Source organism: Prionailurus viverrinus, chromosome C2, assembly GCF_022837055.1.
Source record: "Prionailurus viverrinus isolate Anna chromosome C2, UM_Priviv_1.0, whole genome shotgun sequence".
Taxonomy (NCBI): Eukaryota; Metazoa; Chordata; class Mammalia; order Carnivora; family Felidae; genus Prionailurus; species Prionailurus viverrinus.
In genome coordinates, this window is record NC_062569.1 from 10,121,636 (window position 1) to 10,133,769 (window position 12,134).

Below are 12,134 nucleotides of genomic sequence, written 5' to 3' on the forward strand. Positions count from 1 at the left end.
CTTTGAGCAAAAGGAACAGGCTCACTTAGGTTGCCCTGAAAATGAGGCTTGCTGATGAGGTCGCGCTGAAAATGAGGGCCTGGCTGCTCCCCTGCTCTCTTGGTATTCTGCCTCTCTGGTTCTGCTCTCCACCCCCTCTTGTTCCCCATCTGTGTGCCTGATGCCTCTCTGCACATCTCTTCCTTCAGCCCCACCGCCACCCCCCTCATTCTCATGCCATTTCCAACTTCACATTCTGTCCAGAGCTGCTCAGGCATGAGTCACGCTGGGCTAGGAGGAGGACGTTGGGTGGCGGAGGGCACCATGGCTGGCATCTCTGGAGCACTCATTCTTCCCCAGTTTTGCTCTTTGGGACCAAACTGCTCATTAACACATCGCGTCCTGGAGTGCAGGAGTATTTATACCCTAGTTGCAAGGGAGGCTGGGAAGGTGAGCATGTCTGGTACTTCAGGCAGGTAGGACTCACAATCAGAAAACGGCTGTCCAAACACGCTGGGTGGCCACAAAGGGTCCCTCTCCCACCCCGATTCCTGGTCCCGGGACCCAGCCATCCTGAGAGAAACCACGGCCCACGCATACACACTGGGCACAGGTCTGGAGTGGACCCTGAATCCTACAGGAAAGCCCCAGCCTGGCAAGGCAAATCTCTGTGCTGGCTCCATAATTGATTCTTCCCTAGACAATGTCACCACTCCACAGCATCAGCTGCTCCTGGGCACTGGGTGAGACCAGTGTGTGCTGTGAGCACCAGCCCAACACCACACAGCGTTGTTTTCTGTAGAATCCCTTTTTTACAGGATTAAAATTAAAATTTTTCAATTAAAATTTTACAATTAAAAATTTTCTGGACGTTTAAAAAGCCAAATATTTCTGGAAGGCCCTTTAAAAAAACAAAAACAAAAACAAAAAAGCAAGGCTTGCAGTTGCCTGTATCTCTTCCTTTCCAACTCCCAATGGGCAACCATTTCCAATTCTTTTGGTATTTTTGGTGTTTACCCTCATGCCTATGAAAATCACGCCTCCGCAGCGTTAGGCATCATTTATTGATTTCTTTAACACTCCCAACACACACACACACACACACACACACACACACACACACTACACACGGCTTCTCTTCCCCTTTCTCCACGTATAGTTGTATTATTATTTTGGGTGAGATTAACATTCACTATTGAATGTTAATGTCTAACATTAACTAATGACTATTACGACCTCAACAAAGTCACATCATAGAATATGATTCCATTTCCTTTCTTGTACTTCTTACTTTTGTCACTTTTTAACATGTTATTTCAGTTTCTAGGCATTTATCACTTCTGTGTACCCAAAGTCTGCCGTAAATGCAACTCTCCTGATATGTGCACACCCATCAATTTCCTCTTGACACTGTGTTTCCAGAATCCTCGCTCGCTCGAATCTGGGCTGGTTGATTTCCCCCAGCTGTCATGGTGGGATCTCCCACCTTTCTGAGGATTCCCTCTGCTACTTCCTACACAGATCTCCCATTTTCCTGAATCCTCTGTCTTCCTTTATCTGGATTTGCTTCCTTGATTTGGTGAAGCACATCCACAGGGGGCTTCCTGCAGACAGGCTCCTGGGCACGTGGAGACCTGTGGCCAGGCCCAAAGTGATCGGTCCTTCCCAGACCTAGTAACACAGGAGGCAGTGGAGCTAGTGACCGTCTTCACGAAGCTCCATCCTCGTTATAACAAGTGGCCAGTGTGGCAGACAACCTGGTGTGCACAAAAGTGAAGCCATCTCCCATAAGGACACTTACTGCTTAACAACATCCCCAGGCCTCTGTTCCCTGTCACACTTTGCTGAGACCGTGTCCCTTGAAGTTTCCTACAGAAAACTAACTTCTAGAAGGTTTATGACTTCGTGGACCACTTTTTTCCTAACCCTAAAATGTAGCTTCTCTTCAGAACCACTTCAGGGAATGAAGTTCTGAAGGTCTTGACTATTTTTATTCTAGTCTTATGTAGGGATGAGTTTGCCTGGGTAACAGAACTCTGGGTGGGAATTCATTTGCCCTCAGAATTTTAGATGCCAGTGTTTCCCCATCCCGTTTTGACTCCCAATGCTAGTGTGTGCTGTGCTTCCTCCCTCTCTGAAGCCTTCAGGCCCTTTGCTTCACCTCCAGCCTTGTGAACCTTCAAGCCGATGATGTACTTGGTGTGAATTTTTCTCACCCACTGAGCTGGGTACTCGGTGAGCTCTGTCAGTCTGGGAAACTTTCCTGAATTATGGCTTTAAACCATTTTCTCTCCAAGTTTTTCTCTGTTCTTAAGCTCCTGTTATTTAGATATTGGACTTCTGGGCTGCTTGTCTCATTCTCTTACCTCATCTTTTTTGTTCCTCAAATTTGAGATTTCCTCAAATTTCTTTTCCAACTCTTCTATCAAGTATTATATTTTTGCCATTATACTTCTTAATTTCCAAAAGTTCTTCTTAATTTCTCTGGAATTTTTTTTGTGGTGTTTGCCGCTTTATTATGTAAGCATTTTTTGGACATTATTACTAGCAATGTTTGAATTTTTTCTGCGTCCTGATGTTTTTTCTCTGTTTCCTCCAATTTCCCTTCCTTTCATTGGTTTCTCATGAGACTCTCCTTAGATATTGGGTAATCTTTGATCTTTTTCTTAGTGGAAATTTTTATCGGGATAATTACAGATTCATACACAGCTTTAAGAAATAATAGAGAAAACACTTGTACATTTTACCTAGTTTCCCCCAATGATACTAGTTTGCAAAACTAGTACAATATCACAACCAGGGCATTGAAAATGACACCCCACTGCTCTTATCCAGATTTCCCCAACCTTACTTGTCCTCATTTGTGTGCATATTTGGTTCTATAGAATTTTATCACATGTGTATGTTCACGTATCCACCATCACAATGGAGACAGAACATTCCACCACCATAGGGTTCCCTCTCTTGTGCTTTTATAAATAAACAGACCCCCCCCCACCACCACCCACTCTGTCCCTAATGACTGGCAGCCACCAATCTGTTCTCCATTTAAAAATTTTTGTCATTTCAAAATGTTACCTTAATGTATATGGTATGTAATCATTTGGGATTGACTTTTTTCACTCAGCCTAATCTTCTGGAAATTGACCCAAGTTACTGTGTATATCAGTACTTCACTCTTTTGTGTTGCTGAGTAGTTTTCCATGGTTTGTATGTACTACATTTAAAAAAAATTGTTTTTAATGTTTATTTATTTTTGAAAGAGAGAGAGAGAGAGAGAGAGAGAGAGAGAGAGAGCACGAGTGGGGTAGGGGAAGAAAGAGACGGAGACACAAAATCCTAAGCAGGCTCCAGGCTCTGAGCTGTCAACTCAGAGCCCTACACGGGGCTCGAACCAACGAACAGCAAGATCATGACCCAAACTAAGGTTGGACACTTAACGGACTGAGCCACCCAGATGCCCCTGTATGTACTACATTTATTCATTGAGGGAGAACAGTGCTGTTTCTCATTTTTTTGCTATTACTAATACAGCTGGCATGAATATTCCCGTATCGCTTCTGTAGGAACATAAGTTTTACTTTCTTGGGGATAAATGCCCAAGAGGACAATTGCTGGGTTATATAATAGTTGCTGGCTTAATTTCACGAGAAACTGCCAAGTGTTACCTATGAGGCTATGCCACTTTACGTTCCCACCAGCGATGTATGAGGGATATGGTTTCTCCTCCTCTTCAGCATTTTGGTGGTGTCATTATTTTTTATTTTAGCTACTCTGATAGCTGCGCAGTGATGGAGCTTTAACTTAGATTTCCCTGATGAGTAATTATATTGGACATCTTTTCAGGAGATGATTTGCCATCTGACATCACCTTTGATGACATACCGGTTTAGGTCTTTTGCCTGTTTTCCAGTTGGATTGTTGGGGTTTTTTTTGTTTTTTGTTTTTTGTTTTTACTGTCGAGTTTTGAGATTTCCTTGTGTGTCTAGATGTTGCAAATATTTTCTCCCAGTCTGTAGCATGTCTTTCCATCCTCTTCACATGGGCTTTTGCAAATCAAAAGTTCTGTACTTTGATGAGGATTAATTTGTCAAACTTTCCTTTTAAGGATCATGCTTTTGATGTTGAGTCTAATAACTCTTTCCCTAGCCAAATGCCAAAACTACTGTCCTGTTATTTTTTTTCCCTGGAAGTTTCATAGTTTTGTTTCACATTTTTTAAAAAGATGCTCACTTACTTTGTTCTTTAAGAGCCAAGTCCAGGGGCGCCTGAGTGGCTCAGTTGGTTGGGTGTCCAACTTCAGCTCAGGTCATGATCTCCCGGTTCGTGGGTTCAAGCCCTGTGTCGGGCTCTGTGCTGACAGCTCAGAGCCTGGGGCTTGCTTTGGATCCTGTGTCTCCCTCTCTCTCTGGCCCTCCCCCACTCACACTCTGTCTCTCAAAAATAAATAAAAATGTAAAAAAAAAAATTAAAAAAGAGCCAAGTCCAGTCTTAGACTGACAAAGCTCTCTCTCTCTTTTTTTTTTTTTTTAAGTTGTGGTAAAATATACATAACATAAAAGTTAGCATCGTAACCAATTGTAAGTGTACAGTTAGTGACATTAAGTACATCCACATTGTTGTAGGATACCGCCACCATCCATCGATAGAATTCTTTTCAATCTCATAAAACTGAAACTCTGTGACCCACTAGGCACCAGCTCCCTATGCCCTCCTGCCTACCCCCAAGCCCTGGAAAGCACCTTTCTCCTTTCTGCCTCTATGAATTTGGTTATTCTAGGTACCTCATTTCAGTGGAATCATACAGTATTTGTCTCTTTGTGATTGGATTTTTTCACCTAGTATACTGTCCTCAAGTTCCATCCACGTTACAGCGCGTGTCAGAATTTCCTTCCGTTTTAGGCCTGAATAATGTCCCATTGTACGTATATACCACATTTTATGTATCCATTCATCTGTAGATTGACACTGGGGTTGTTTTCATCTTCTGGCTATTGTGAATGATGCTGCAGTGAACATGGGTGTACTTGTTTTTAATACCTTTGGGTATATAACCAGAAGTGGATTACTAGATCATATGGTAATTGTATTTTTTTTTTTAATTTTTTTTTTTCAACATTTATTTATTTTTGGGACAGAGAGAGACAGAGCATGAACGGGGGAGGGGCAGAGAGAGGGAGACACAGAATCGGAAGCAGGCTCCAGGCTCCGAGCCATCAGCCCAGAGCCTGACGCGGGGCTCAAACTCACGGACCGTGAGATCGTGACCTGGCTGAAGTTGGACGCTTAACCGACTGCGCCACCCAGGCGCCCCGGTAATTGTATTTTTAAGTTTTCGATGAACCGCCATACTGTTTTTCACAGTGTCTGTACCATTTTACATTCCCACCAGTGGTACACAGAGTTCCAATTTCTGCACATCCTTGCCAACACCTGTTTGCTTTTTTGCTTGTTTTTGCATAGCGGCCATTCTAATGGGTGTGAGGCGGGATCTTGGGGTTTGGGTTTACATTTCCCTAGTGATGAGTGATGCTGAACATCTTTTCATGTGTTTATTGGCCATTTATACACCTTTTTGCAAAAATGTCAAGTGCTTTGGCCATTTTTTAATCAGCTTGTTTTGTTATTGTCGAACTTTAGGAGTTCTTTATATTTTTCAGACAGTAACCCTTTATATGATTTGCAAATATCTTCTACTATCCCAGGGGCTGCCTTTTCTGTCAGTTGAGTCCTTTGATATACAGAAGTTTTAAATTTTGATGTAGTCCAAGCTGTTTTTTCTTTTGTTGCCTGTGCTTTTGGTGTCATACCCAAGTAATTGTCAGTTCCGGTATCATGAAGCTTTCACCCCATCTTTTCTTCTAAAAGCTTTCTGGTTTTCACTCTTATATTTTGAGTTTATTTTTTATATGGTGTGAGATAAATGTCTAGCTTCATTCTTTTGGATGTGGGTATCCAGTTCTCTGAACACTGTTTGTTGAGAAGACTGTCCTTTCCTCATCGAGTGGTTTTGGTACTCTTGTCACAAGTCATTTGACATATATGTGAGAGTTTATTTCTGGGCTTTCTATGCTGTTCCAGTAGTCTATATGTCTGTCTTTATGCCAGGACCACACGGTTTTGATTACTGTAGGTTTGTAGTAAGTTTTGGAATAAAACTGTGTGAGACCTCCAACTTTGTTCTTCTTTATCAAGATTATCTTAGATGTTTTACATTTAAGTTCACTTTGAGTTCATTTTTGTATAAGGTATGAGATGTAGGTTGAAGTTCTTTTTTTTTTTTTTTTCCTTGGCCTATGGATGTCTGATTGTTCCAGAACCATTTGTTGAAAAGTCTCTGTCCTCCATTGACTTGTTTTTGACCCTTGTCAAAAATCAGTTGAGCACATTTGGATCTATTTCTGGATCCTTTATTGTGTTCCATTGATCTGTGTGTCTGACTCTTTGCCACACAATCCTGATTACTAGAGCTCAACGGGAAGCCTTAACGTCAGGTAGAATGATTCCTCCCCCTTTATTCTTCCTTGTCCAGATGGTTTTAACTATTCTAGGGCTTGTGCCTTACCATATACATTTTATAATAAGCTTATCTATGCCCATTAAAAATGTTTCTAGGATTTTGATAGGCATTGAATTAAATCTTTAGTTCAATTTGGGGAGAACTGACATCTTTACTGTGCTGAGCCTTCCAGTTTATGAACATAGTATGTTTTTCCATTTATGTAGGTCTTCTAGGATTTCTTTCATCAGCATTTTGTAATTTGCAGCATAGATCCTGTACATGTTTTGTTAAGAATATTCAATTTCTGGGGCACCTGGGTGGCTCAGTCATTTAAGCATCTGACTCTTGATCTCAGTTCAGGTCATGATCTCACAGTTCATGGGTTCGAGCCCCACACTGGGCCCTGCACTGATGGTGCAGAGGCTGCTTGGGATTCTGTCTCTCTTTCTCTCTCTGTGCCCCTCCCCACTTGTTTTCTCTCTCTCTCTTTCTGAAAATGAATTAACTTAAAAAAAGAATATTCAATTTCTTTGGACTGATTATAAATAGTATTAAGTTTTAAATTTTATTTCTACGTGTTCATTGTCAGTAGACAGAAGTGCAATTAATTTGGGTGTGTTGATTTTATATCCTCCAGCATGGCTGAGCTCATTTATTAGCTCCTGAAGTTTTTTTTTTTTTGTAGATTCCCTGGAGTTATTTACCTTTCGTTCCTGATAGTTTCACTGGATATAGAATTTACCTCTGACCATCCTTTCAGCTCTTGAAAAATGTGACACTTTCTTTTGGCCCCATGGTATCTGATGAGAAACCCACCCTCCTTTGAATTAGTGTCCCCTATAGGTAATGTGTTTTTTCTTTCTGGCTGCCTTCAAGATTTTTTTTTCTTTGTCTTTAGTTTTAAGAAGTTTAATTATGATGTGTCTTGGCATGGGTTTCTTTGGGTTTATCCCTGTTTGAGGTTTGCTCGGTTTTTTGAATTTGCAGGTTTGTGTCTTTCACCAAGTTTTGGACGTTTTTAGCCATCCTTACTTCAGTTACTATTTCAGTAACCCTCTCTCTTTCGCCACTCTTTCTGGGACGATCATGATACAAATGTTGGATCTTTTGTTATTGTCTCATGGGCCCAAGATGACATTATTATTTTTTTTTTTCGCTCTGCTCTCTTTTTGTTCTTCCGATTAGGTAAATCCTACTCATCTACCCTCAAGCACACTGATTTTATCCTCTGTCATCTCCCTTCTATTGAGGCCATCCAGCGGGTTTTTATTTCTGTTTTATATCTATTTTATTTCCGTATTTTTCAGGTCTATGATTTCCATTTGGCTCTTCTATATAACTTGTATTTCTTTACTGAGATTTTCTCTTTTTCAAATGTATTTTCAAGAGAATTGTATTGATTGTTGAAGCATTTTAATGAAATATTTCACAAAGCTTTAAAATCCTTGCCAGATAATTTTAACGTCTGATTAATCTCAGTGTTGACATCAGTTGATTCTTTCCACATTCAAGTAGTGATTTTCCTGGTTATTATTATGACAGGTGATTTTTTTTTTATTGTATCCTGGACATTTTGGCTTTGTGTCAGAAGACTTTGGGTTCTATTTGGTTCTTTTTTTGTAACGGGCAGTTGCCCTGTTTAGGTTTGGCATGCGGGTGCTGGCCTACTTCTGTGGGCTGCGGTTCCAATGACAATTTAATTTTCAGAGGCGTTGCCATGTTGTTTTCACCAGCTTGGTTTATCTGGTGCTGCTGGGGTTCCCACCTGTTCCTGCTGCTGCTGCCAGAGAGAGCAGAACGAGTTTCCCCAGGCCAGGTCGCCCGGCGTCCCTTGGCAGGGAATGTGGGTCTCAGGCCAGGTGTGGAAGGAGAGTGTTCCACTGCCCTCCACCGGCTGCTTGTTGTTGGTGGGCTTCTGGTGAACTCCCCTTGCTGGCGGGGCTGCATTCGTCTGGTGTCAGTGGGACTCCTGTGCAATTTGCGAGGGGAGTAAGCCTACCCGGGTCATCCTCTGTTGGGTGGGAGTATATCATCCTTCTCTCACTTTTCAGAGTTACTCTCTAATCGCCTCTTGCATATTTCCATGGTTTATCATTGTACTTAACGGGGAAGAGCAGGGAGAAAGGAGTCCCACATTGTCTAAGCCAGAAGTCATCTTTTCAATAATTACAAAATTAGTGTAATAATGGCACTGTGGGTTTTTGTAAGCTTTTTTTTTTTAACGTTTATTTATTTATGTTGAGAGAGAGAGGGGGGAGAGAGAAAAAGCACGCAGCAGAGAGCATGCTCGGGAGGGGCAGAGAGAGGTTGAGGGAGAGGATCCCGAGCAGGCTCCGTGCTGTCAGCAAAGAGCCCAGTACAGGTCTTGAACCCACGAACCGTGAGATCACAACCTGAGCCAAAATTAAGAGTTGGATGCCCAACCGAGTGAGCCACCCAGGCGCCTCTCAATAATTTTTAAAAAGTGGAGCACCAAAAAACCCAATGGCAGTCAGCACGTGTGAAAGGACTGGTGAACTGGAGGGCCTCACTGTCCACTGTCTCCTTGAGGTCCCGTAGTTACTGGTATCTTTTTTTTTTTTCCTTCTGGTCAGTGAGGCTGAGAAAATAAGTGCTGGCTTCTACCTTGGGGAAGGACTATAGATGTGTGACTGTCCCACGCATAGAAAGACCATTTAGGAGATGGGAGGAGACTACTGAGCGTGACAAGTACCTTGTCATACAGCACGACTATTCCAGCAAATACTCGGCGGCCGAGGTACAGCCCCAAGTCTACATCTGGGTGAGGCCTGCTCATACGATGAGGCTGGCGGGCATTGTTTGGTTTCTTGGCACATTTGCAACGGGTTTGTTCTCTGACCTTGGTGAAATGAGTGTACGTTTTCTCAAGAATTGTCACTTGGCCAAAAAAAAAAAAAAAAAAAAGAATTTTCACTTGGCATTTTTCTTAAATAACCCTTGCGATGTGCTAAGATTCCTAATGAAGGCAGGACATGAGTAGACAAACTGGATGAAGTCCAAAATAGTTGTCTGAGTAAAAGAAGTCAGAAGAGAGAGAGAGAGAGGATATACTACATAATTCTGCTTCCATAAAACTTTAGAAACTGCAAAGGAATGATAGTGACAGCAGATCTGTGACTGTCAGGCTGGGGGTGTTGTAAGGAGAGATGAGGGAGGGATTAAAGAAGGGCACAAGGACACGGAGATCTGTTCTCTAACTTGATTGGGCTGCTGGTTTTGTGGATGTATCTATATGCACATCAAAACTTACCAATTGTTGGCTCAGTCTTTTGCGCATCTGACTTTGGCTCAGGTCATGATCTCACGGTTCGTGGGCTCGAGCCCCACTTCAAGCTCATTGCTGTCAGCGCTGAGCCTGTTTTAGATTCTCTGTTCCCCTCTCTCTCAGCCCCTCCCCCACTCAGGCTCCCTCTCCCTCTCTCTCAAAAATAAACAAAAAAAACTTCTCAAATTGTACACTTTAAATATGTGCAGTTCATTGTATGTCACTTATGCCTCAACAAAGCCATTAAAAAAACAAAACAAAACATGAGGGGGGGGGGGCCCTGGGTGGCTCAGTCGGTTCAGCATCCAACTTTGGCTCAGGTCATATCTCATGGTTTGTGAGTTCAAGTCCCACATCGGGCTCTCTGATGTCAGCACAGAGCCTGCTTGATGATTCTCTGTCCTCTCTCTCTGCCCCCTCCCCCACTTGCATTCTCTCTCTCTCTCTCAAAAATAAATAAGCATAAAAAAAAAAACATGATAAGACTGATCCCTGTTTGCTGGCCATTTAAATTTCAGCTTCTATAAGGGGGGGGGACGGGTAATTCCTACCTCATAATTTGGGGTAAGACTAAATGAGTAAAAAGTCAAAGGATGAAGTGAGATGACATCCTCCCTGATTCAGCTGAAAGCCATGTGCTTTGTCCCACTCTGTCCTGTACTCGCGTCCAATCCCCGGACTTCTCCCTGAGTGACTCGCAGAGTGGCTGGGGCAGATGAAATGGGATTGGCCACAAGTCGGTGACTCAATAGTTGCTGAAGTGGGGAGATGGGGACATGGGAGACTGGCATGGGAGACTCTTCACTTGTGAGTAAGTTTGCATTTCCCACAATTATCATTAAGAAATAGGGGCGCCTGGGTGCCTTAGTCGGTTAAGCACCCAACTTTGGCTCAGGTCGTGATCTCGCGGTTAGTTCGAGCCCCGCATTGGCTCTTCGTGGACAGTGTGGAGCTTGCTTAGGATTCTCTCTCTCTCCCTCTCTCTGTGTGTCTCTCTCTCAAAAATAAATAAACTTTTTTTAAAAAGTCCTCTTTAGGGGCGCCTGGGTGGCGCAGTCGGTTAAGCATCCGACTTCAGCCAGGTCACGATCTCGCGGTCCGGGAGTTCGAGCCCCGCGTCAGGCTCTGGGCTGATGGCTCAGAGCCTGGAGCCTGTTTCCGATTCTGTGTTTCCCTCTCTCTCTGCCCCTCCCCCGTTCATGCTCTGTCTCTCTCTGTCCCAAAAATAAATAAACGTTGAGAAAAAAAAAAAAATTAAAAAAAAAAAAAGTCCTCTTTAAAAAAACAAAACAAAACAAAACAAAACAGTGGCTTCCCATTTCACCAAAGAGAAAAACCAAAGTCTGAACACTGGCCCACATGGCCCTACTTGACGCCCCCACCTTACTCCTCTGCCCTTATCTCCTCCTACTCACCTCCTCATTCATTGCTTCAGCCTCACTGGCTTCCTCCCTGTTCCTGGAACATGGCAGGTGTGCTCCTGCCTCAGGGCCTTTGCTCAAGCTATTACCCCTGCCTGGAATCCTCCTATCCCATGGCTTGAACGTGCTCAAATGGAGTCCTCTCAGTGAGTCGACCCTGACTTATCTACTAAAATTATTACCACCGCCACCTGTCCCTTCCCATGACCTCTTCTCTGCTACTTGTCACTTAGCAGTTATCATCTGATATTCTGTATAACTGCTTGTTACTGTCTCCCCCCAACCGCCCACTTTGGCTGCACATAAGCTCCATAAAGACAGGAATTCCTGCCTGATGTGTTCACTGTTGAATCCTCAACACTGAGAAGAGTGCACAGTGGGTTCTCGATGAATGAATGAGCCACATATAAATATGCTAGCGGAATGCCTGGTAGGCAGTGAGCACTATGGGATTCATCATAATCTAAAAATACGTCATTGAGTCATATGATAAACATAAGTTAATTGTTTGGTATGTACTTTCTGTCCTGGTCTTTGAAAAATGAAGCTACCACTAATTTGTTGTTGTTGTTGTTGTTAATTGGCGGGAGGCAGTTTGGTGGGGAGGGATTCCCACAGCCTTTGGAGGTGGGCAGATCTGCCTTGAGCCCTGGCCTGGCCACTTGCCAGCGGAGCAACTTGGCCAAGTTGCTCAGCCTTGCAGAGCCTGGTCTCTTCACTGATGGTGCTTGTTGGAAATGCCCTGCAGCCCAGGACCGCACTGGGAGCCCTGGGGTGAGACTTTGCCCTTTCTGCAAGATGGACAGGACCACCTCCAGGACGTGCCCGGCTGCTGTGCCTCTCTAAGACCTGCCGGTGGGGTGAGCAAACGGTCGTTGAATGCGCTGCTCAGGAGGGACAGGAGGTGACATCTCTGAGATCGCCAAATGGGAGGTGACTCAGCCCT